The sequence below is a fragment of the Mercenaria mercenaria genome, chromosome 2 (assembly GCF_021730395.1).
Source record: "Mercenaria mercenaria strain notata chromosome 2, MADL_Memer_1, whole genome shotgun sequence".
NCBI lineage: Eukaryota > Metazoa > Mollusca > Bivalvia > Venerida > Veneridae > Mercenaria > Mercenaria mercenaria.
The window spans coordinates 81,733,525-81,756,788 of record NC_069362.1 but is presented as its reverse complement, the minus strand read 5'-3'; the positions used below and the strand labels follow the sequence as shown (position 1 = coordinate 81,756,788).

At 35.8% G+C, this 23,264-nt stretch overlaps 1 protein-coding gene across 2 annotated transcripts in view; it reads left to right on the top strand.

Moving 5' to 3' along the window:
- Positions 1-475: 475 nt before the first annotated feature.
- The window catches only part of LOC123564425 (uncharacterized), a 93,941-nt gene continuing 71,152 nt past the window's right edge, over positions 476-23,264 (top strand). Inside the window, exons 1-3 of one of the 2 annotated variants that reach the window (XM_053537054.1) lie at positions 476-1,809; positions 4,133-4,236; positions 17,887-17,989. The gene's annotated coding sequence lies outside the window, so the exon portion shown is untranslated. Of the gene's footprint in view, positions 1,810-4,132; positions 4,237-6,663; positions 6,780-17,886; positions 17,990-23,264 lie in introns of those variants that run through there. The other variant, XM_045358001.2, reaches the window with a different exon arrangement.

The window sequence follows — 23,264 nt, the reverse complement described above, 5'->3', positions numbered from 1 at the left end:
AAGAACTTATCCTCTGAGTTTTATGCTATTTGCTCTGGAATTTCATCAGTAAATTATAAATTTCAATATTTGTTGCAAATAAATTCAGTAACAAGGGGCTATGCAATTCCAAAAATATGTTTATTGTAAAACTCACCCAGTCCTATGAATGGAAAATGAACCCAAACATAGCTGATTTTGGGTATATTACATTATGTTTTATGACCCTTTAATGTTCAAATGAAGAAATCCTTATCTAAACTGTCTCTATATTTTTTGGGAGGCAACAGAAAATCAAGAAAATGTACTTTATCAATTACATTAAACATACATAAATTTAGTATGGCCTAAGATCCACGCTTTCCATGAGATTTCCATGCAAGTCAGTAAAGTTTTGACATTGAGGGTTATTCAAACAGTAGCAAACACATTTGAACTAGGACACATATTGAAAAGATTGTAAACGTTTTATAAAATTTAAATACAAACAATGTAGAATTACTAAGTAATGAACACATCACTCAAAACTCTTAATATGTGAGGATGTAAAGTCTCAGAAATAAGGACAACGTAAACTTACATGTACTTTGAATTTTTTTAACGACCCTCATACTGCAGGCAGGTTTCAACATTTTAGGGTGTAAAATATAGAAATTTATAAGTTACTGATGAAATTCCAGAGCAAATAGCATAAAACTCAGTGGATATGTTCTTTTGTTCATAGGAGGAGCACCTGAAGGACACATTCAAAGATATGAGGATATAAATTATTTTCAGTTTGGATACATAACTTTTCCGCAAAATTCGCACAAAAATTGACTAGATTTCATGGGGAGTTTCAGAACATTTGATTATATATTTTTATAAATTAAACGCATTTTTACAAGTGTTTATGTGTGTGTTAAATGATTAAAATGCATCTTTAGACCTCTGTAGCAGCATATCGTCTATAAGAGTAAATAATGTGACTAACCCTAATTTCGTGACGCCATCTTGTTTTCCCTGTCAAGTTACCTTAACAGAAATGGTAACAATATCAGTTTCTAAAAATAGCTCGGGAATATATATGACAGGTGCTTCCTGGAACTACAAAGTAGGTCACTGATAAAATGTGTTACTGTGAACACCACGAAAATAAAATTGTGTATTTTTTAAAGCAGGATGATCAGGAAGGGATAAAATTTTGAGGAAATGGTCATTTGAAAGGTGAGTTTGTCTTATTTATCTTTAAAATATGCCTGTTTTTGTTAGACTGTCGAGAACACATGATGCCAGGATATCAAAGCTATTGCTTTAAAACTTGCAACACTTGTTCACCATCAAAAGCTGACTCTGAAATGTAACTCCGTCCTGCTTTTTGCAAGAATTATGGCCCCTTTTGGACTTAGAAAATATCAGATTTCTTGGTTAAGTTTTGTGTTTAGCTCAACTTTTCTCCTTAACGATCAAAGCTATTGCTTTAAAACTTGGAGCAGTTATTCGCCATTAAAAGTTGACTCTGCACAGCAAGTACTGTAAGTCTACATTGCCTTTTGCAAGAATTATTGGCCCCTTTTGGACTTAGAAAATCATTGGTAGGACAATATTTCTATTATACAATACAGAGACAAAAAAATCAGATGAGCGTCTGCACCCGCAAGGTGGTGCTCTTGTTTTGTTATTTGCAGCACAGGTGGAGCAGTGAGTGTCAACAACCTGTTGTCTACACTAAACGTGCCAAAAATCGGCAACAGAAGCATAAAAAAATGGAAAGATGAGCCGGAAATGTTATCGAAATGGTAGCTTTAATGTCGAGACGGCTGTCAAGAAAACATTTGACAAAGAAATGGTGTAAGCATTTTAGCATTTTGAAAATGTTAATCAGTCTATGAAAGATATTTTACAATGAGTTTTCCTAAAAACAATTGAAGCTTGTTCATTATTCTTTAATCATTTGTTGTTGGTTTTTGAAGTATCACTATTGTTAGTGGCCATATTTTTTATTACCATGGTATAGGCATTGTACCTAATTTAAAGAATATTTAAAACATGGAATAAAAAAGTAAATATTGTCATATATGATGTCATTGCATGATACAACAACTTTTATTTTCAATGTTCTGTCATCAGTAATGGAATAATGTTCAAAAGATGATAAACAACAAATAGTCCTACCTGTGTAAAGGAAAGGTAACTGTGTAACTAAATATTGGTTACTTAAGACAGTACTAGTTATCTCCCTTATCAATTTGCATATAAAGTGTCAGAATTGACCCTAAATTGACCTATGGTCTGTTTCATGTAGCAATCAAAGAAAACACTGATGTTCTTAAATATTTATTTAATTCAGTTTATATGAAATATAATGATTTATTTAATGTTTTATGAAAATAGTACAGGTATGTTAATGAAAGTGATAAGTATATGGTATTGCACTTTGTTGACAGTAAAAGATATGAATTATACAAAAATGGAAATTTTCATGAGATAAAGAACATAGCTACAAAAATAAGCCAACCTATTTCTAAGAAAAGGCAACTTCATAGTAACAGAGAAAATCAAAAAGTACTGGAAAAGAGGTCAAATGTTGCCTTATAGTACTACTTCTTACTGTTTGAATAATGCCAGTTCAAATCAAAATACAACATTTTTGGAAACTTTTATGAAAGTTTTATGGAGGCTGCTGAAGACCAGTAGCCTGTAATGTGATATAAAATCTGAAATACAAAACGTTTGACTAGTACAGTGGTGACATCACTTTAGTGTTTCTAAAGTAACCATGCCACTATCAAAGTTGACAGGGAACTTAAGGAAATTAACCATGATGGTAATGCTAAGTTCTATTCTGATGATTTTTAGCTCACCTGAGCCCAAGGCTCATGGTGAGCTTTTGTGACTGCTCAATGTGCGTCGTCCGTCGTGTGTCTGTCAACATTTTCTCAAAAAATCTTCTTCTTGAAAACCACTGGGCAGAATTACACAACACTTTAAAGGAATGATCCTTGGGTGGTCCCCTTTCAAAATTATTCAGAGAATTTAATTCAGAACTGTTGTTGCCATGGTAACTGAAAGGAAAAACTTTAAAAATCTTCTTGTCCAAAACCGCAAGACGTAGAGCCTTGATATTTGGTATGTGACATCATCTTATGGTTCTTTATCAAGATTATTCAAATTGTGCCCCTGGGGTGAAAAGAGGCCCCGCCCGGGGTGTCACAAGTTTTACATAGACTTATATAGGAAAAAACTTTAAAAATCTTCTTGTCTGAAACTACAAGACCTAGGCTTTTGATATTTTGTATGTAGCATTGCCTTGTGGTCCTCTATGAAGATTGTTCAAATTGTGCCCCTGGGGTGAAAAGAGACCCCACATCGGAGATCCCAAGTTTTACATAGACTTATAAAGGAGAAAACTTTAAAAATTTTCTTGTCTGAAACTGCAAGGCCTAGGCTTTTGATATTTGGTGTGTTGCATTGCCTTGTGGTCCTCTACCAAAATTGTTCAAATTATTACCCTGGGGTGAAAAGTGGCCCTGCTCTGGGGGTCCCAAGTTTAACATAGACTTATATAGGGAAAAAAATAAAAATCTTCTTGTCTGAAAGTTTGAAGCCTAGGCCTTTGATATTTGATATGTATCATTGCCTAGTGGACCTCTAACAGGATTGTTCAAATTATGCCCCTGGGGTGAAAAGAGGCCCCGCCCTGGTGGTCACTTGTTATATGAGTTATATAGGAAAAAATACTTCAAAAATTATCAGATCATATTTCCTGGACTGTTTAATTATATTTACCTGATGTACCCAAGTGATTACATGTCACCTTACTGTGACCTTGACCTACTGACCTACTTTCTTGTTTTTTGAGATACAGCCTTGAAATTTGTATGACTTGTACAGTTTTGCATACCAATCTTAAAACTGACTTTCAGTTACCATGAATGTGACCTACTGACCTACTTTCTAATATTTTAGCATCAGTTTGCCATTTGAAACATGTGGTTCATATTACTCAGGTGAGCGATTTAGGGTCATCATGACCCTCTTGTTTAAAATTAAACATGAAAAACATTTAATCTTGAGCCATATTTCTAAGTAAATTTGAAATATGTCATAAATTGTTATGTAGTAAGTGTTTAACATTCAACTATTTAATTTGAATTGAAATATTTTTTTAAAGGGATCTCGGACATGAAGAATCCATGGGTTTCTGGAACAGAATATGGAGGGTCTTATTGAAGATTTTGGAGTATGTCCTCTACTGGATTCCTGTCCGGCTCTTAAGTAAGCCGTTTGTTTGTTTATACCTTTATTTGAAATGTACCTTTCTATTTTTAGCTCACCTGAGCACAAAGTGCTCAAGGTGAGCTTTTGTGATCGCCCTGTGTCCGTCATCGTCAACAGTTTGACTTTTAACACTCTAGAGGTCACAATTTTGGCCCAATCTTAATGAAACTTGGTCAGAATGTTACCCGTAATAAAATCTTGGACAATTTGATATTTGGTTATCTGGAGACAAAAACTAGGTCATCAGGTCAGATCAAAGGAAAAAAATGTTAACACTAGTGGTCACAATTTTGGTCCGATTTTTATTTAAACTTGGTCAGAATGTTACTCTCAATAAAATCTTGGACGATTTTGATATTGGGTTACCTTGGGTCAAAAACTAGGTCACCAGGTCAAATCTAAGGAAAAGCATGTTAACACTCTAGAGGCCACATTTATGACTGTATCTTCATGAAACTTGGTCAGAATGTTAATCTTGATGATCTTTAGGTCAAGGTTGAATCTGGGTCATCTGGGGTCAAAAACAGGTCACCAGATCAAATCAAATGAAAAGCTAGTTAACACTCTAGAGGCCACATTTATGATCATATCTTAATGAAACTTGGCCAGAATGTTAATCTTGATGATCTTTAGATTAAGTTTAAATCTAGATCAGATGGGATCAAAAACTAGGTCACCATGTCAAATCAAAGGAAAAGCTTGTTAACAGACTAGAGGCCACATTTATGAAAATATCTCTATGAAACTTGGTCAGAATGTTAATCTTGGTGATCTTTAGGTGAAGTTTAAATCTGGGTCAGGTGGAGTCAAAAACTAGGTCACCAGGTCAAATCAAAGGTAAAGCTTGTTATAGTGCATATTTTCTGACCTGGTGGAGATATTTTTAGTACAGGCTGTACCATTAAAATCAATAGGTAACTTGGTGCATATCAGATTTATTCGTAAGAAATCGACACTTTCTGAATCGGCTATTCTGGCTGATAATACAAAATATAACGCACTGATTTATAAATGCAGTCGTAGCGTAATGGTTTACACAGCGGATTTTTATTTTAAGAGATGTGGAAAATGATTTGTGTGGGTTCGGTCCCCGATGACTCCTAGTTATATATTTCAGCGACACTGGAAAGCTAAGATCAGTGTGTATTCATTTATATAATAAAGAAAAGTTTTCAATTTGCTCGTGAATATCGTGCAACTCTCGATAGTTTAAATACCAACCCTTAAACTATTTGAAGGTCGTTGATAAAGGAATTGAAAACTAAGATAAAATACCAGATAATTAATATGTTATCTAAGCCATTGCAGATTTTGAAGAAAACAGGTTGTTTTGGTTAAACGAAAAAGAAAAAACTCGAGATATATCAAGAAATATATTTTAATGAAATCTGAAAAAGATGGCAATCCTATCACGGGATCGAACCTGCGTCCTTTTCAGTGCGAGGTAATTGCCCTAACCAATACACCAGTCGGTCGGTCATGAAATTAACACACATATTTTGCATTAACATATCTATTCCCATTTACAGAGAATTCAACGGAATGAAACGAAATCTAACGATGTAGCCGATAACCCTAAACTCAATGATAGAATGGCCCGTTTATGACCTTTCTATAAATATCTCCGCCAGGTCAGAAAATATGCACTATAACACTCTGGAGACCTAATTTTAAGTTTGAAACTCATGAGAATTGATCAAAAGTTTGTCTTGATACCCTCTTCAAATCTGGGTCATGTGGGGTCAAAAACTAGGTCACCAGGTCAAATCAAAGGAAAAGTTTGTTAACACTTCAGAGGTCACATTTATGACTGCATCTTTACGAAATTTGGTCAGAATGTTAACCTTGATGATCTTTAGGTCAGCTTGGAATCTGGGTCATGTGGGATCAAAAATTAGGTCACCAGGTCAAATGAAAGGAAAAGCTAGTTTACACTCTAGAGACCACATTTATGACCATATCCTAATGAAACTTGGTCAGAATGTTAATCTTATTGATCTTAAGGTCAAGTTCCAGTCTGGGTCAGATGGGGTAAAAAACTAGGCTGCCAGGTCAAATCAAAGGTAAAGCTTTTCAACAATCTAGAGGCCACATTTATGACTATATCTTCATGAAACTTGGTCAGAATGTTAATTTTTATGATCTTTAGGTCAAGGTCGAATCTGGGTCATGTGAGGTCAAAAACTAGGTCACTAGGTCAAATCAAAGGAAAAGCTAGTTATCAGGGGTTAGAATTAGGTCAGGTGAACGATACAGATCGAGAAAGCTTATCCATTTTCTGTTGGCTAGGTCAGATAACTGCTTCCCAGACTATTGACCCAATTTACCTGCAACTTTCAGACTAGGAGTTAGACACTGCCGAAACACCTTTTTGCTTCTCTCTGTTAATTTATTCACAATAAAACCTAAAGTATTTTATTAAAGGTCGATTGTGCAGTCAGACGCTACAGTTTCAAATGATAGTGATATGGTCAGTTTTGGAAGAAGGCCCATCCTCAGAAAAAAATAGGTCTCCATCCAACAAATCATACTACAAAGTGGTATGTTTTTTATGAAGAAAAGGCTGCACTTTAGCTTGATTAATTTGCATAGGAAGTGGACATTGAAATATTTTGTAGCCTGATTGAACATCTATGATTGAAATCTTATTAGTCCCCTACTGGTTGAAAACCAGTTACGGTGACTATAGGATTGCGTATTTCTGTCCATCCGTCTGCAATTTTGTGTCCGGCCATAACTCTTATCATTCATCACAAGATTTTAATATTACTGTGCACAAATGTTCCCCATGTTGAGACGACATGTCTTGCACAAAACCCAGACCCCTAGCTCAAAGATAAAGATCACACTTGGAGATCAAGTGCCAACATGACTTTATTCCTGTCCAGTCCACATCTCTGCCATCCATGAAGGGATTTTAATGTTAATGGGCACAAATTTACCCCATAATAAGATGATGTGTCTTGCAGAACTTTAAGACCCCTAGCTCAAAGTTCAAGGTAACACTTGGCAGTCATATGTTAACATGGCATGGACAGGGTCCATTTCGTGTCGGGTCCAGAACTCTGTCATCTGTCAAGGGATTACAATATAATTTGTACAGTTATAATGTTCCCCATTCTCAGACGACATGTCATGCACAAAACCAAGAACCCTAGCTTAAAGGTCAGGGTCACACTTGGAGATCAAAGGTCATTAGGTTTTTTAGCTCACCTAAACCAAAGGCTCATGGTGAGCTTTTGTGACCGCTCAATGTCCGCTGTCTGTCGTGCGTAGTGCGTCGTGTGTCCGTCAACAGTTCCTAAAAAAATCTTCTTCTTGAAAACCACTGGGCAGAATTACACCAAATTCCATGCAGAACTCTGGTTGCCATGGCAACCGAAAGAAAAAACTTTAAAAAATCTTTTTGTCCAAAACCACAGGGCCTAGGCTTTCATATTTGGTATGTAGCATCATATAATGGTTCTCTACCAAGATTGTTCAAGTTATTCCCCTAGGATCAAATATGGTTTATATAGACTTATATAGGAAAAAACTTTAAAAAGTCTTCTTGTCTGAAACCACAAGACCTAGGCCTTTGATATTTGGTGTGTAGCATTGCCTTATGGTCCTCTACTAAGATTGTTCAAATTATGCCCCTAGGGTGAAAAGAGGCCCTGCCCCGGAGGTACCATAGACTTATATAGGAAAAACTTTAAAAATCTTTTTGTCTGAAACTGCAAGGCCTAGGCTTTTGATATTTGGTATGTAGCATTGCCTAGTGGTTCTTTACCAAGATTATTCAAATTATGCCCCTGAGATGAAAAGAGGCCCCACCCAGGGGGTCCCAAGTTTATCATAGACTTATATAGGAAAAAAACTTTAAAAATCTTCTTGCCTGAAACTGCAAGGCCAAGGCTTTTGATATTTGGTATGTTGCATTGCCTAGTGGTCCTCTGCCATAATTGTTCAAATTATGCCCCTGGGGTGGAAAGAGGCCCTGCCCCGGGGGCCCCAAGTTTTACATAGACTTATATAGGATTTTTTTTTAAAAATCTTCTTGTCTGAAAGTTCAAGGCCTAAGCCTTTGATATTTGGTATGTAGCATTGCTTAGTGGTCCTCTAACAAGATTGTTCAAATTATGCCCCTGGAGTGAAAAGAGGCCCCGCCCCAGGGGTCACTTGTAAATGAGTTATGTAGGAAAATATACTTCAAAAATTATCTGATCATATTTCCTAGACTGTTAAATTACTCATCTTTAATGTTCTTAGCCTTGCCCTACTGACATACTTCCTTGTTTTTGAAGCTACAGCAAAAAGATTTGGACCACATGTATAATGTTTGATACAGATTTCAATACTCATCTTGAAAAGTCTTAATCATGACCTACTGACCTACTTTTTCGTTTTTTGAAGTTACAGTATAGAAATTTGGACCACCTGTATAATTTTTTGTACAGATTTCAATACTCGTCTTGAATAGTCTTAATCTTGACCTTTTGACCTTCTTTCTTGTTTTTGAAGATACAGCATGGAAATTTGGACCACATGTAGAACTTTTGATGCAGATTTCAATTCTCATCTTAAATATTATTAACCCTGACCTACATACCTACTTTCTTGTTTTTTAAGCTACAGGAAAGAGATTTGGACCACCTGTATAATTTTTTAACAGATTTCAGTACTTATCTTGAAGAATCTTTACCATGACCTTCTCACCTAGTTTTTTTTTTTTTTTTGAAGCTTTAGCAAAGAAATTTGTTCAAGCAAGCAAATAAACTCAGGTGAGTGATATAGGGCCATCATGGCCCTCTTGTTTCCTTTGTCTGGTCCATTGAACTTTGTCATTGGCACAAATATTTCCCTGGATAAGACAATATGTCATGCACAAAATCTGGACCCTTAGCTGATAGGTCAAGGTCACACTTGAAAGTCAAGGGCCAACAGGGATTATGTAACTCAACAATCCTTAATGGGATTTTAATAATATATGGCACAAATGTACCTCATGATAAGACAATGTGTCATGCACAACACCCAGACCCCTAACACAAAGATCAAGGTCACTGTCAGAGGTCAAAAGTCAATAGGATTTTTTCCCTTTCTGGTCTATTACGCTGTCATCCATTAAGGGATTTTAATATTACTTGACACAAATGTTCCACATAATGAGACAATGTGTCATATGCAATACCCAGACCCCTAGTGCAAAGGTCAATGTCACACCTGAAGGTCAAAAGTCCACACTGATCTTTTCCTGTTCAGTTTGTAAAATATTTTTAGCTCACCTGTCACGTAGTGATAGGGTGAGCTTAAGTGATCACCCTTTGTCCGTCGTCCGTCCGTCCGTCCGTCCACAATTTCCTTGTGAACACGATAGAGTTCACATTTTGTATTTTATTTTAATCAAACTTGCACTCAGCTTGTATGGGCATAATATTTCGGTTCCTTTCGAAAACTGGCCAGATCCCATCATGGGTTCCAGAGTTATGGCCCCTTCTTAAAGAGCCAAAATTTGCTATTTTTGGCTTGTGAACATGATAGAGACAATTTTGCAATCAACTTTAATCAAACTTGCACATAACTTGTATTGGCATGATATCTCGGTTCCTTTCAAAAACTGGCCAAATCCCATCATGGGTTCTAGAGTTGTGGCCCCTTAAAGGGCCAAAATTTGCCATTTTTGGCTTGTGAACATCATAGGACCACATTTTGCAATCAATTTTTAATCAAACTTGCACACAACTTGTATTGGTATAATATCTTGGTTCCTTTCAGAAACTGGCCAGATCCAATCATGGGTTTCAGAGTAATGGCCCCTTAAGAGCCAAAATTTGCTATTGAGTCGGCTAAACGCTGTCAAGCGTTTGACGAGTCCTTGCTATCGCCCAATTCTCATTCTTAAATGGCCTCACAACACAGCGAAGTGATGTAGTTCCATTAGATTGTCTCTAATTTCAAAGAGTTCATTGATCGAACGAAGTTCATTTATGTCAATCCTATTTGCTATGACTAATATACGATGTAATCTGTCATATTTATGACTTGTAATTGTGCAATACTCGAATAAAGCCAGGTACATTTTCTTCCACTGTAAATCATTAAGTATAAACACGCATAACGATTCTGCGGGATTTGGTAATACATTTGCGCATATGATTATGGTGACGAATTTTATGCCCTTTTGTCACAAAATAGCAAATATGATGTTCACAAATTCAAGTAAAAACTGCATATTAACTTATTAGCCAAATTATCCATTTGTTACCCTGTCCATTTCAAAAAATAATCTTTAAAATCATTGCGCAAATAACAAATTTATTGCGCTGTGCATTTTATGAATTGCGCAGGCTTACAAAGCTTGCGTAACATCCAGCGAAAGACAAATATAGTTCCAGAACATACTGCTAGTATTTTATTGAGTGGGTACCTCTGAAAGCATTGGAATGTCTCTTATCAAAGAGTTTACCACATCGATGAAATTAAATTATGACAGCTTCATTTTAAATGACCCGAATAAGATATGTGCAGTACGTTAATTCTTCCGCGAGACTTAGCGGATGAATCCTAACTACATTCTGGACACTTGTCGGAGAACACGCGTGAACTGTTTATAACAACGCTTCTACGACTTTGCGTGGGTTGAATTTTGCAGTCAGTAAACTGATAAATTATCGGAAGAAGAAGCTCTTACTGGTTTGTTTAGTTACTACTGATATTAAAAATGATTTTATTTCTTATTTTTCGAGAAATAAACAAATCGGCGAAACATTAAATTGTATTTTCTTGTAGTTTTTTAAATCGAAAGTAGATCGTCTATGTTTGGCTGCTTTGACGAAACGAAACAACTTTTTTATGAAAAGATTTAAATAAGAGGTAATTTACCCGTAAACTTCAATGTCAGATACTGCCAATTGCTGCTAAATGTCTTCGTATCATCACAATTTGTAAAATATATTGTTGAAACTGGAGAAAAGTGTAATCGTATCCGGATATAATATTTTGGGTAAATATCGAGCTGTGTTATGAAATTTTAACATTCAAGTAACATACATGATAGATATTATTGTAACAGAAATGATTCTAGAATTTATTTTTATTACACCTACATATAATCTATATCAGACTCATATTCTAGTCCTGAGGCATGATCTGTAAGTAAAAAGATGAAGTGAGTCATACTTTGGATATTGTAATACTAGAAAGAATCTAGGTAATATTTAGAAATTGAAACAGAAGATTTTCAGTTAAAATCGCACCAATGGCTGTATCAAGGGTCTACATATTCAAAAATTTCTGTGGTAATACCCCAAACCCTACTTGCAGGAGGGGGTATCCTCCCACACCCTTCCCCCATATTGCCACTTTACAGTTTGATACATTTGCCCTTTTACCACCTGCCGCAATGCCCATTTCAAAATCTGACTCCAATTTAAAGCGGAAAGAAACACCCCTCCCCACACCAACCCTGCTACCGACCATGTAAAAATGGCTCAAACATTCTTCTGCCCAGTCTGGGCCTGTCTGTCTACATGAATCAAAATGGATAATTGAAAGTGGATGGACTTCGGGATAACAGACATGATTTTTAAGGGGTTAACAAGTCTGAAATAGAATAAATGATAGTTTTAACTAAAAAAGAACTGCATTTATTTATATCGGTTACACTATATATTGACACTCAGCAACATTTACATACAGGTATCTCTAAACGCAAAAGTAAGTATACTTTAAATTGACATCACTTATAATATGATTGAACAATACCTAACATATGACAAGGCTATCGCCAGGCCCATTATAATATCTGTAAATATACAGTTCTTTCGTCCATCCATTACAAATTGTATGTGGCAATCCGCGCTGTAAAATTTTAATATTATAAATTGTCATATTCAAATTTTATCATGTGCGAATATATACCAGCCGATAATTGCCTCTTTTGGCAATGCCGGAGGCAAATGTTTACTGGAAAAATATATAAAGTCATGGGCAGTATCTTAGTGTCAGCTGTCAAATTGTAGTTTGTACTTTCAACATTTTTATTTCTGCGAACCACTCTTCAATTTTAGAGAAATATATTGGGTTTAAATACTTGTATAATGTCAATCAAAGTTTTACTAGGCATCGACCGAATGTTCATTTCATTTATTGTAACAAAATCTCTCTTTAGTTGGGGAAAAAAACTAAAAACAAACTGAAACTGGTAGACTATACCGTCAGTACATCAATCATTAGCCGACTCAGGCCCTTCAAGCCTTTGATTTTTTGCTTGTGAAGACGATAGAAACAACATTTTGCAACCAACTTTAATCAAACTTGCACACAACTTGTATTGGCATAATATCTGGGTTCCTTTCGAAAACTGGCCAGATCCCATCATGGGTTCCAGAGTTATGGCCCCTTAAAGGTCCAAAATTTGCTATTTTGGCTTGTGCAGCCATATAGTGACTTAATTTATGGTTTGATTTGATACAAACTTGCAAAATATCTTCAAAAATAATAAATCTTGGATTCCATGATGAATCTGTTAGATCCAATCATAGGTTCTGGAGTTATTTTATATCTGATTACCTCCCCTGATTTTAATCAAAATGGATTTATATCAGTAAGTACTAATGTAGGACTCATTTGAAATTTCATTATTGTCATTAGTTGAACTCAGACAATCAGGGTAGATAACTATGGACTGATTTATGTCAGATTACCTCCCTTTATTTCAAATTAAAATGGGTATATCTCCATAACTAATGAAGATACTGATCTGAAATTTCATTTATGCCACCAGATGGACTTGGACTATCAGTGAATATACATATTGACTGAATTTATGACAAATTACCTCCCTTTATTTTTTATGTAAATGAATATACCTAGCAGCTTCTAATGAGATTGGTTTGAAACGTTATTTATGTCTTTCATGGTAAGAAATTTCTACTTTTACTTACTTTTCTAATATATTTTTGTAAAGGCTTGTACTCTGCATCTTCTACATGGATATACCAATACATGATTACCTCCCCTGATTTTAATAGGAATGGATTTATCTCGGTAAGTATTTATAGGACTCATTTGAAATTCCATTATTGTCAATAGTTGGGCTGAGACAATCAGGGTAGATAACTATGGACTGATTTTATGTCAAATTACCTCCCTTTGTTTCAAATTAAAATGGGTGTATCTCAGTAACCAATGAAGATATTGATTTGAAATGTCATTTATGCCATCAGATGGACTCGGACAATCAGGGTAGATAACTTTTGACTGAATTTATGACAAATTACCTCCCTTTATTTTATCTAAATGAATATACCTCTGCAGCATCTAATGATATTAGTTTTAAATGTTATTTAAGTCTTCAAGGGTAAGGAATAGTCATGCTAGTACAAAAATGCAGCATTTGAGTCTAGGATCCTCAAACTTGGTATGGAGATTGGCCCTGACTAGTATGTGACCCATAGGTCAAAAGGGACAAGAAAATATTTATCCTGAAGATATTTAAAGTGTATGCCTATGTGACCTATGTCCAAACTTGATCTTATCATTAAGAGCAATGGTACTCAGGTGAGTGATATAGGGCCATCTAGTCCCTCTTGTCATACAAGTGATGTGTCATATAGACGAAATTAAAAAAGTTTGTAGGTGTATTTTATTCATAATTACTTCATGATGATAACTTATATTTTTCTCATATTTTCCCGCCATTTCCAAAATGAAATGTTATCAAAATTGAAATTAAATACTTTTTATACGCCCGAAGGGACATATTATGTTATGGTCCTGGTGTCCATCTGTCCGTCCGTCCGTCCGCAATTTCGTGTCCGGTCCATAACTCTGTCATTCATTCAGGGATTTTAATATTACTTGGCCCAAATGTTTCCCATGATGAGACGACGTGCCATGCGTAAAACCCGGACCCCTAGCTTAAAGGTGAAGGTCACAATTGGAGGTCAACAGGGCTTTTTTCCTGTCCGGTCCATAACTCTGCCACCCATGAAGGGATTTTAATATTACTTGGCACAAATGTACCTCATAATAAGACAATGTGTCATGCGCAACTTTCAGACCCCTAGCTCAAAGGTCAAGGTCACAATTGGGGGTCAAATGTTAACATGGCATGAACAGAGTCTGTTTCGTGTCCGGTCCATAACTCTGTCATTCATTAACGGATTTTAATATTATTTGGTACAAATGTTCCCCATGATGAGACAACATGTCATGCACAAAACCCAGACCCCTGGCTTAAAGGTCAAGGTCACAATTGGAGGTCAACCCTAGCTTAAAGATCAAGGTCACAATTGGAGGTCAAAGGTCAACAGGGCTTTTTTCCTGTCTGGTCCATAACTCTGCCACCCATGAAGGGATTTTAATATTACATGGCACAGATGTTCCCCATGAAGGACGACGTGTCCTGCGCAAAACCTGGACCCCTAGCTCAAGGTCAAGGTCACAATTGGAGGTCAAAGGTCAATAGGGTTTTTTTCCTGTCCGGTCTAGAATTCTGTCATCCATCAAGGGATTACAATATTACTTGGCATAAATGTTCCCCTGCATGTGTCATGCGCAAAACCCGGGCCCTTAGCTGAAAGGTCAAGGTCAAATTCGAGAATCACTTTGTCCGGAGCATTTCTTCTTCATGCATGGAGGGATTTTAATTTAACTTGGCACAAATGTTCACCACCATCAGTCACCCTTGTTAGCTCACCTGAACAAAGGTTCAGGGTGAGCTTTAAGTATGGGGTGTATGGTCTGTCGTCCGTCCGTAAACTTTTACTTTAAACGACATCTCCTCATAAACCGCTAGGCCAATTTCATCCAAACTTCACAGGAATGTTCCTTGGGTGAAGTTCTACAAAACTTGTTCAAAGAATTGAATTCCAGGCAGAACTCTGGTTGCCATGGCAACCGAAAGGAAAAACTTTAAAAATCTTCTTCTCAAAAACCAGAAGCCCTAGAGCTTAGATATTTGGTGTGAAGCATTGCCTAGTGGACCTCTACCAAATTTATTCAAATCATGACCCCGGGGTCAAAATTGACCCTGCCCAAGGGGTCATAAGATTTTACATAGGAAAATCTTTAAAAATCTTCTTCTCAAAAACCAGAAGCCCTAGAGCTTAGATATTTGACATGTAGCATTGCCTAGTGGACCTCTACTAAAATTGTTCAAATCATGACCCCGGGGTCAAAATTGACCCCGCCCCAGGGGTCACTTGATTTCTATAAGAAAATACAAACTTTTTTCAAATCATGACTCCCGGGGTCAAAATTGACACCGCCCCAGGGGTCACTTGATTTTACATTAGAAAATCTTCAAAAAATTTCTAAAATAAACCGGAAGGCCTAGATCTTAGATATTTGACATGTAGCATTGCCTAGTAGACTTCTACAAAATTTATTCAAATCATGACCCCCAGGGTCAATTTGACCCTGCCCATAGGGGTTACTTGATTGTACATAGAAAAATCTTCAAAATTTTCTAAAAATAAACCAGAAGGCCTAGAGCTTAGATATTGACATGTAGCGTTGCCTAGTGGACCTCTACAACATTTGTTCAAACCTTGACCCCCCAGGGTCAAATTGACCCAGCCCCAGGGGTTACTTGATTGTACATAGGGAAATCTTCATAAATTTGCTGAAAATAAACCAGAAGGCCTAGATCTTAGATATATGATATGTAACATTGCCTAGTAGACTTCTACAAACTTTATTCAAATCATGACCCCACCCCAGCAGTAACTTAATTGTACATCGGAAAATCTTCAAAAAACTTCTGAAATTTGGATGACATGTACAGTTTTGCATGCCGATCTTTAAACAGATTTTCAGTGACCATCAATGTGACCTACTGACCTACTTTCTTGTTTTCTGAGATACAGCCTTGAAATTTGGATGACATGTACAGTTTTGCACACCGATCTTAAAACTGACTTTCAGTGACCATCAATGTGACCTACTGACCTACTTTCTTAATATTTTAGCATCAGTTTGACATTTGAAACATGTAGCTCATATAACCCAGTTGAGCGATCCAGGGTCATCATGACCCTCTTGTTTTTAGAATTACTTCCCTTTGTTTTACTATAAATAGCTTATATTGTAACTTTGTTTTACTGGCCGTAAGGAAAAATCAAGACCACTTTTCTGTGGTACAACATGCATGTTACATCCAATTTTTAGGTGAATTTTGAGCTATCTCTACCTGACAAAGAGTTTTATGTGGACTTTTATAGATTTTTTTTTTTAGGATTAACTTCCCTTTGTTGTTACTATAAATAACTTATATTATAACTTTTTTATAATTGGCCAAAAAAATTCCATATGAAAATACAGGTGCTAGTGTAGTGTAAAGAAATTTGCTATCAGATGCGCATATATTTCTAGCATGCTTGTTTATATTTATAGATGTAATGAAACAATCAACAACTGTAGGTTTTTGTATATGCAAATTTTAATCCAAGTGTTTTGTTACGACATATTGATTATATAGTACAATATTGTTTATACATCTTTGACAGATATCAGTTCATTATGTTATTCTGCAGTAGAGAAAATTAGGTGCCTTCCAGTAGGGGACTTTGTATTGCATGGCAATACTTCATTCACTTGTTCAGCACAAGAAGTTGTGCGGAAGTTGTGCACCTGGGGTTTAAATAGGGATTTTAAACAGCCAGACAAGAGTCATGGTACTTGATTTAGTCAAAATATGCATCAAACGGACCTAAACCTGTGTTGAATGTGTTTCAAAAAGTATATGACATAGGATTGTGAAACATTAAAGAAGTATTATTCAGTATGTAAAGTTGTGAACTTTTGTTTTCGTTAAAGATTCAAGATAGCTCTTGACTAATTCAAAAATATGTATAAAGGGCATAAAAGTTATTGACACATCATTCTGGGGTCTTGAAATTTTATAGGAATATTTTTTCAGTATGTTATTTTGTGCTTCTAGGACTTTGTTCCGAATTTCTATCAGTCAGGCAAGAGATATGGCCTTGATTGTTGAAAATATGCATGTTTGTGTCGCATGTATCTTAAAAAAGTATTTGACTTAGAGCCATTAATCATTATTAGAGTATTCTAATATGCTCGTCTCTGTTAAAACACGCTTACGCTAGAATAACATCACGTTAACATGAGGTGATGTCAAAGTTTTTGTTTTGACCAAGAAAAAGCGCTACTATATTTTATCTACTGTTTTAGATTAAAGGCATATTAGAATCGATATAATTTATAGCAAAACCGTGTTTTAACACTATTTATACACTGTGTTGGTAATACGTCATACAAATAATTTCACTTGGGGATGCGCTCTCGTGAAATTATAATGCCCGACATATAACCGCCCATCGTGCATAAATAGTGTTAAAAACACTCTTTTGCTATAAATTATTTCTTAATTGATATACAGCATGGGAAGTTTTGCACCTGATGTTCTGTTTTGGATTTCACTCAACCGGACCGGAGTTATGGTCCTTTACATAAATTGTTTAAAAGTTTGTGTTGCATGTATCTTGAAAAAATCTCCAAGAGTCATGAAACAAAGTACAGTGACGAAGAATGGAGGTGGGGGTCACCTGTGTGGCACACATATAGTTATCATTACAAATTGTCTTGTTAAACACATTTTTGTGACATACATTAATATTGCTTTATTTTTTCATCTTTAAGCATCAAAAAAGACAAGACTTAAAGAAGAAGAGAGACAGTCCTTCAGGAGTCGGTCAAGGCAACGACGACATTACAGGACGAAGTGAGGCATTACCTCGAGAAAGTAAGTTGTAGAAAATCAAAACTTTTGTAGATAACTGTCTTAATTCATGGAAGGAACAAATAAACAATTGCCTGAATGTATTTTGCACTTTATGTTTTACATAATTGAATTACTACTTACCGTCTAGTAGAGAAAGAATGGAATGTTCTAAATGGTTTATGAACACGTCTTTTGCACATTTAATGATGTACCACATAGTAGTGGGAACATTCTGGCTTAGGTCGTGGAAGGTTGCGTAAACTATTGCCTGAACGGTTTTTGGACAACTCGGTATGTTTTGCCTATTGAATAACTGACCACTTAGTAGTGAGAAAATTCTGTCTGAGGTCATGGAAAGTTCCAGTAAACTATTGCCTGAACGGTTTATGAACATGGGTTTTTAGCTCGACTATTCATAGAATAGTAGAGCTATTGGACTCGCCCATGCGTCGGCGTCCGCGTCCAGAGTTGGCTAAGTTTTTGTATGTGAGCTGGTATCTCAGCAATCACTTATGGGAATGGATTGAAACTTCACACACTTATTCACTGTGATAAACTGACTTACATTGCACAGGTTCCATAACTCTGTTTTGCTTTTTTACAAAATTATGCCCCTTTTTTGACTTAGAAATTTTTGGTTAAGCTTTTGTATGTAAGCTGGTATCTCAGTAACGACTTGTGGGAATGGATTGAAACTTCACACACTTATTCACTGTGATAAACTGACTTACATTGCACAGGTTCCATAACTCTATTTTGCTTTTTTACAAAATTATGCCCCTTTTTTGACTTAGAAATTTTTGGTTAAGCTTTTGTATGTAAGCTGGTATCTCAGTAACGACTTGTGGGAATGGATTGAAACTTCACACACTTATTTACTGTGATAAACTGACTTACATTGCACGAGTTCCATAACTCTATTTTGCTTTTTTACAAAATTATGCCCCTTTTTCGACTTATAATTTTTTGGTTATGGTTTTGTATGTAAGCTGGTATCTCAGTACTTACTAATTGGAATGATCATTGAAACTTCACACACTTGTTCACTGTCATGATCTGACATGCACAAAGTAGGTCCCATAACTTTATTTTGCTTTTTTACAAAATTATGCCCCTTTTTCAACATAGAAATTTTTGGTTAAGTTTTTGTATGTAAGCTGGTATCTCAGTATCCACTAATGGGAAAGGATTGAAACTTCACACACTTGTTCACTGTCATGATATGACTGCAGTGCAAAGGGTCTATAACTCAACTTCGCATTTTACAAAATTATGCCCCTTTTTCAACTTAGGAGTTTTAGTTAAATTCTTATATGTAAGCTGGTATCTCAGTACCCACTAATGGGAATGGATTGAAACTTCACACACTTGTCCACTGTCATGAGCTGATAAGCACTATGCAGGTTCCATAACCCTATTTTGTAGGGATGGGAACGAATATCCGAATATTCGAATATTTGAAAATCAGTCGAATATTCGAATATGAAAATCATATTCGAATATTCGTAAATTATTGTTTGTTTTTTTTCAAAATAAGTATCATTGATTTTGGACAATTCTACAGAATAAAACCATGTCATGTTTGTTTATCGCATATCAAAAGATGTCCAATTAACAAGAAAATAGCAGTGCATAATTGGCAGGGGCCATCGTTATGGATTAACAGTTTGCAACAGGCGTCAATATGTCAGATGCAAAAGATGTCCAATTAACAAGAAAATTGCAATGCATAATTACCTGGGGTCATCGCTATGGATTAACAGTTTGTATTAGGCGTAAATGTGATATCTTTTTATCGTTTGTTCATTTTTATTGGCGCGTGTTTTATGTAACAAGTTGTAGAATTTTTTTTTTCGAATACAATATCAAACTTGTAGATATTGTCGATCTTTTCACATGTTTTTTGTACGACGTTTCAGACCATCCGCAGAATCGGTTTTCATCAGCCATCGGCTGTATTCGAATTAAATTTTGAAGTACTTTATAATAAAATCAAGAAATAACATATGATTGATGCATAAGTTCATGTTGAAGGAGGTTTAAGTCTGCCTTACTTGCTTTTAACACGACGATTTTTACACGCCGATTGAAAATTTTCAAAATTGCGGCGGTAATACAACAGCGCGTCACGTGTTTAAATGGGACGACCTGCTATTTTTAGATAAAATTGCGACGATCTAAATTATAATCGTTTTGATTTTTTGTATCATTTTGAAGCTAAAACACTGAATTAGTTAAATCTGTTCATGATTATACTGACATAATCGTGAAATAAAACGCTAGGATCGGCGGGTTTTGCTAGGTAGGATCGGGTTACCTGAAACAAACATTTTTTGGCCTTATTACGTATGGTGATCCACTCTTTAAACAAATGAATACGTTGTGTATATGCCAATCACGTAATAAGAATTTCCCAGGAAGCACAGTAACGTTGTGACAACGTTGTTACAACGTTGTGCTGTCGTTGTGACAACATTAGAAACAACGTGTGACAACGTAAAAGTGTGGAGTCGGTTCAACGTTGCGACAACGTTGTGGCATAACTTGTGTTGCGTAGATTACAACGTTGTGACACGTAAAAATGTGGAGTCGTATCAACGTTGTGACAACGTTTTTGGGTTTTAACGTTGTGAAACCACCAAAATACAACCTACTTTTGACAGCCATGTTTAATAAAAAAAGCAAACCAAAATTTCAATTACATATTTTAATTCAAGTTTCTAATTATAAATTTACTAAATTTGTTAAAGTTCAGAAACAACGAAAGTAATCCTTAAGCAGTATATGGGAATACCGCACCCCTTGATATACAATATAGTTTAAAGCATACTAACAATTATTTAAATCCATCAAATACAAAAACTTATGTATTTTAAAACAATATATATAATTCAAGTCCAAAATTATAAAAAGATTTTAGTTTAACGATAACGAAAATTCAATTTAATTAAATCAAAAAGCTTATGTAGTTTAACGATAACAAAATCTAATACAATGACATGCCCACAGGAACAAGGTAAATACAGACTTCATGAGCTGCAAGATCGGCAAAGGTGAACTAGAAATGATTTTGAAGGGAAAAATGCATTCTCCCCAAATGCATAGTCGTATAGGCAAGAAGTCAATAGGGGACAGGAGCAAAATCAAAGAGACAATGTTTGGTTGGCTGCAAAAGGGATCATCTACTTGGCATGTCCAATCATCCGACTAAGTTTCAAAATTCTGGACTTGGTGGTTCTTAAGTTAGAAAGGGAAATTGTTTTTCATGTTCAGGTCCAGTGACCCCCAAAATAAATAGGAGTCATAACTCTGCATGTGCAATCATCCTATTTGTTTTAACATTCTGGGTAAAGTGTTTCTCAAGTTACTGATTGAAAAAACATCTATACTTACCACAAAAAGGTGGTCTTGGTTTTTCCATAGGTCAATTACAAAAAAGTTACATGTAAGTTATTTATAGTAACAACTAAGGGAATTAATCTTTAAAAAAAAATCCCCCCCAAAAATTTGCAAGTCCACACAAAAATCTTACCAGGTAAGACGGTCAAAATACATCTCAGAATTGATGTATCAGCATGTTTGCACAACAGAAAAGTGATCTCCATTTTTCCCTACGACTAGTAATGAAAAAGTTGCAATATAAGGCGTAAAAAAAATTGTTTGTTTCCGGTATCCCGACCTACCCAAAATTTTTGGGGCCCGACCCTAAATTTTTTGATGGCCTTTGAGAATATTTTTTTTCAACTTTTTGACAAAAAGTTGAAAAACTGCACTTTTTATTTTTAAAACATGGCCAGTGATGTTAAAAACAACTTACTGATGCTCTAAAGTCATAACCTCCTTATTTGTATCCTTTTTTTTTTACAAAAAAAATTTCCGCAAAGTCTCCCTTAATAAAAAAAAATCCCAAAAAAAATTTTTCCGACCTACCCACCCTAATTTTTTTGAGCATGTTACCGGAAACAAAGAATTTTTTTTTTGCCTAAACTATTTATAGTAACAACAAAGGAAGTTAATTCTAAATAAGGGACCTCCCACAAACACTCCGTCTCAGATGGTGACATTTGCCAAGTTACATCAAAATCCCTCTATGCATGAAGAAGAAATCTTCGGACAATGTTATTCTTGTATCTGAATTTTAGCCTCTAAGATGACCTTGACCTTGGGACTAGGGACCTGGTTTCTTGCGCATGACTTCTTTCTCGTGGCGGTTAACATTTGTGCCAAGTAATATCAAAATCCCTCCATGCATGAAGAAAAATGCTCCGAACAAAGTTTTCATTCTTGTATCCTTTGCCCTCTATTGTGACCTTGACCTTAGCCCTTAGGGACCTGGTTCTTGCGCATGACACTCCGTCTCATGATGGTGAACAATTGTGCCAAGTTTCATCAAAATTCATCCATGCATGAAGAAGAAATGCTCCGGATAGTCATTATTGAATTTAACCTTTGACCTCTAAGTGTGACCTTGACCTTTGAGATTGGAACCTGTGGTTTGCACATGACTCTGTCTCACTGAGGTTAACATTCATGCCAAATATAAATGAGATTACTCCATGCATGTCAAAGTTACGGTCCGGACAATCAGATCCGGACACACGCACGGATGCACATACTCTGAACAGCCCTAGTGACCTGTTTCTTGCGCTTGACATTCTGTCTCATAATGGTGAGCAACTGTGCCAAGTTTCATCAAAATCCCTCCATGCATGAAGAAGACATGCTCTGGACGTCACCTGCCGGCCTGCCAGGGGCGTTCCCATAATACTTCCAATTTTTAAAACGGCGTATAAAAAGGGCAATAATTCTTAGAAAATGATCCTTGATAGAGTTACCTCCTCTTGTCTAACAAATTGTTCATCACAAAATTATATTATTTCAAAGTTTTGCCGATTGATCAGTCGTGATCAAACAACAGATGCTTACTAAAGAAATTAAACGGGCAGTACAGCCGGTTAACATTAAATATTGACCCTATTGATAAAAATTTTTAATGTTGAAATGTTGGTGGGGGCCTTTCTCAACGTTGAAAAAGGATCTTTTGATCAAAATTTAATGTTGAAATGTTGACGGGGTCAATTCTCAACGTTGAAAAATGACCCTTGATAAAAATTTGATGTTGAAATGTTGATGGGGTCAATTCTCAACGTTGAAAAGGATCTATGGGGTCAATTTTTAACGTGTCAGTATTTAATGTTACTCTGGCGCGTAATAAACCGAATCGAGCCCTTTTTACAACACTGTTGATTTCTCAGACTTCCAATCAAAAATTCATTGCTTCCTGTGTAGAAAATAC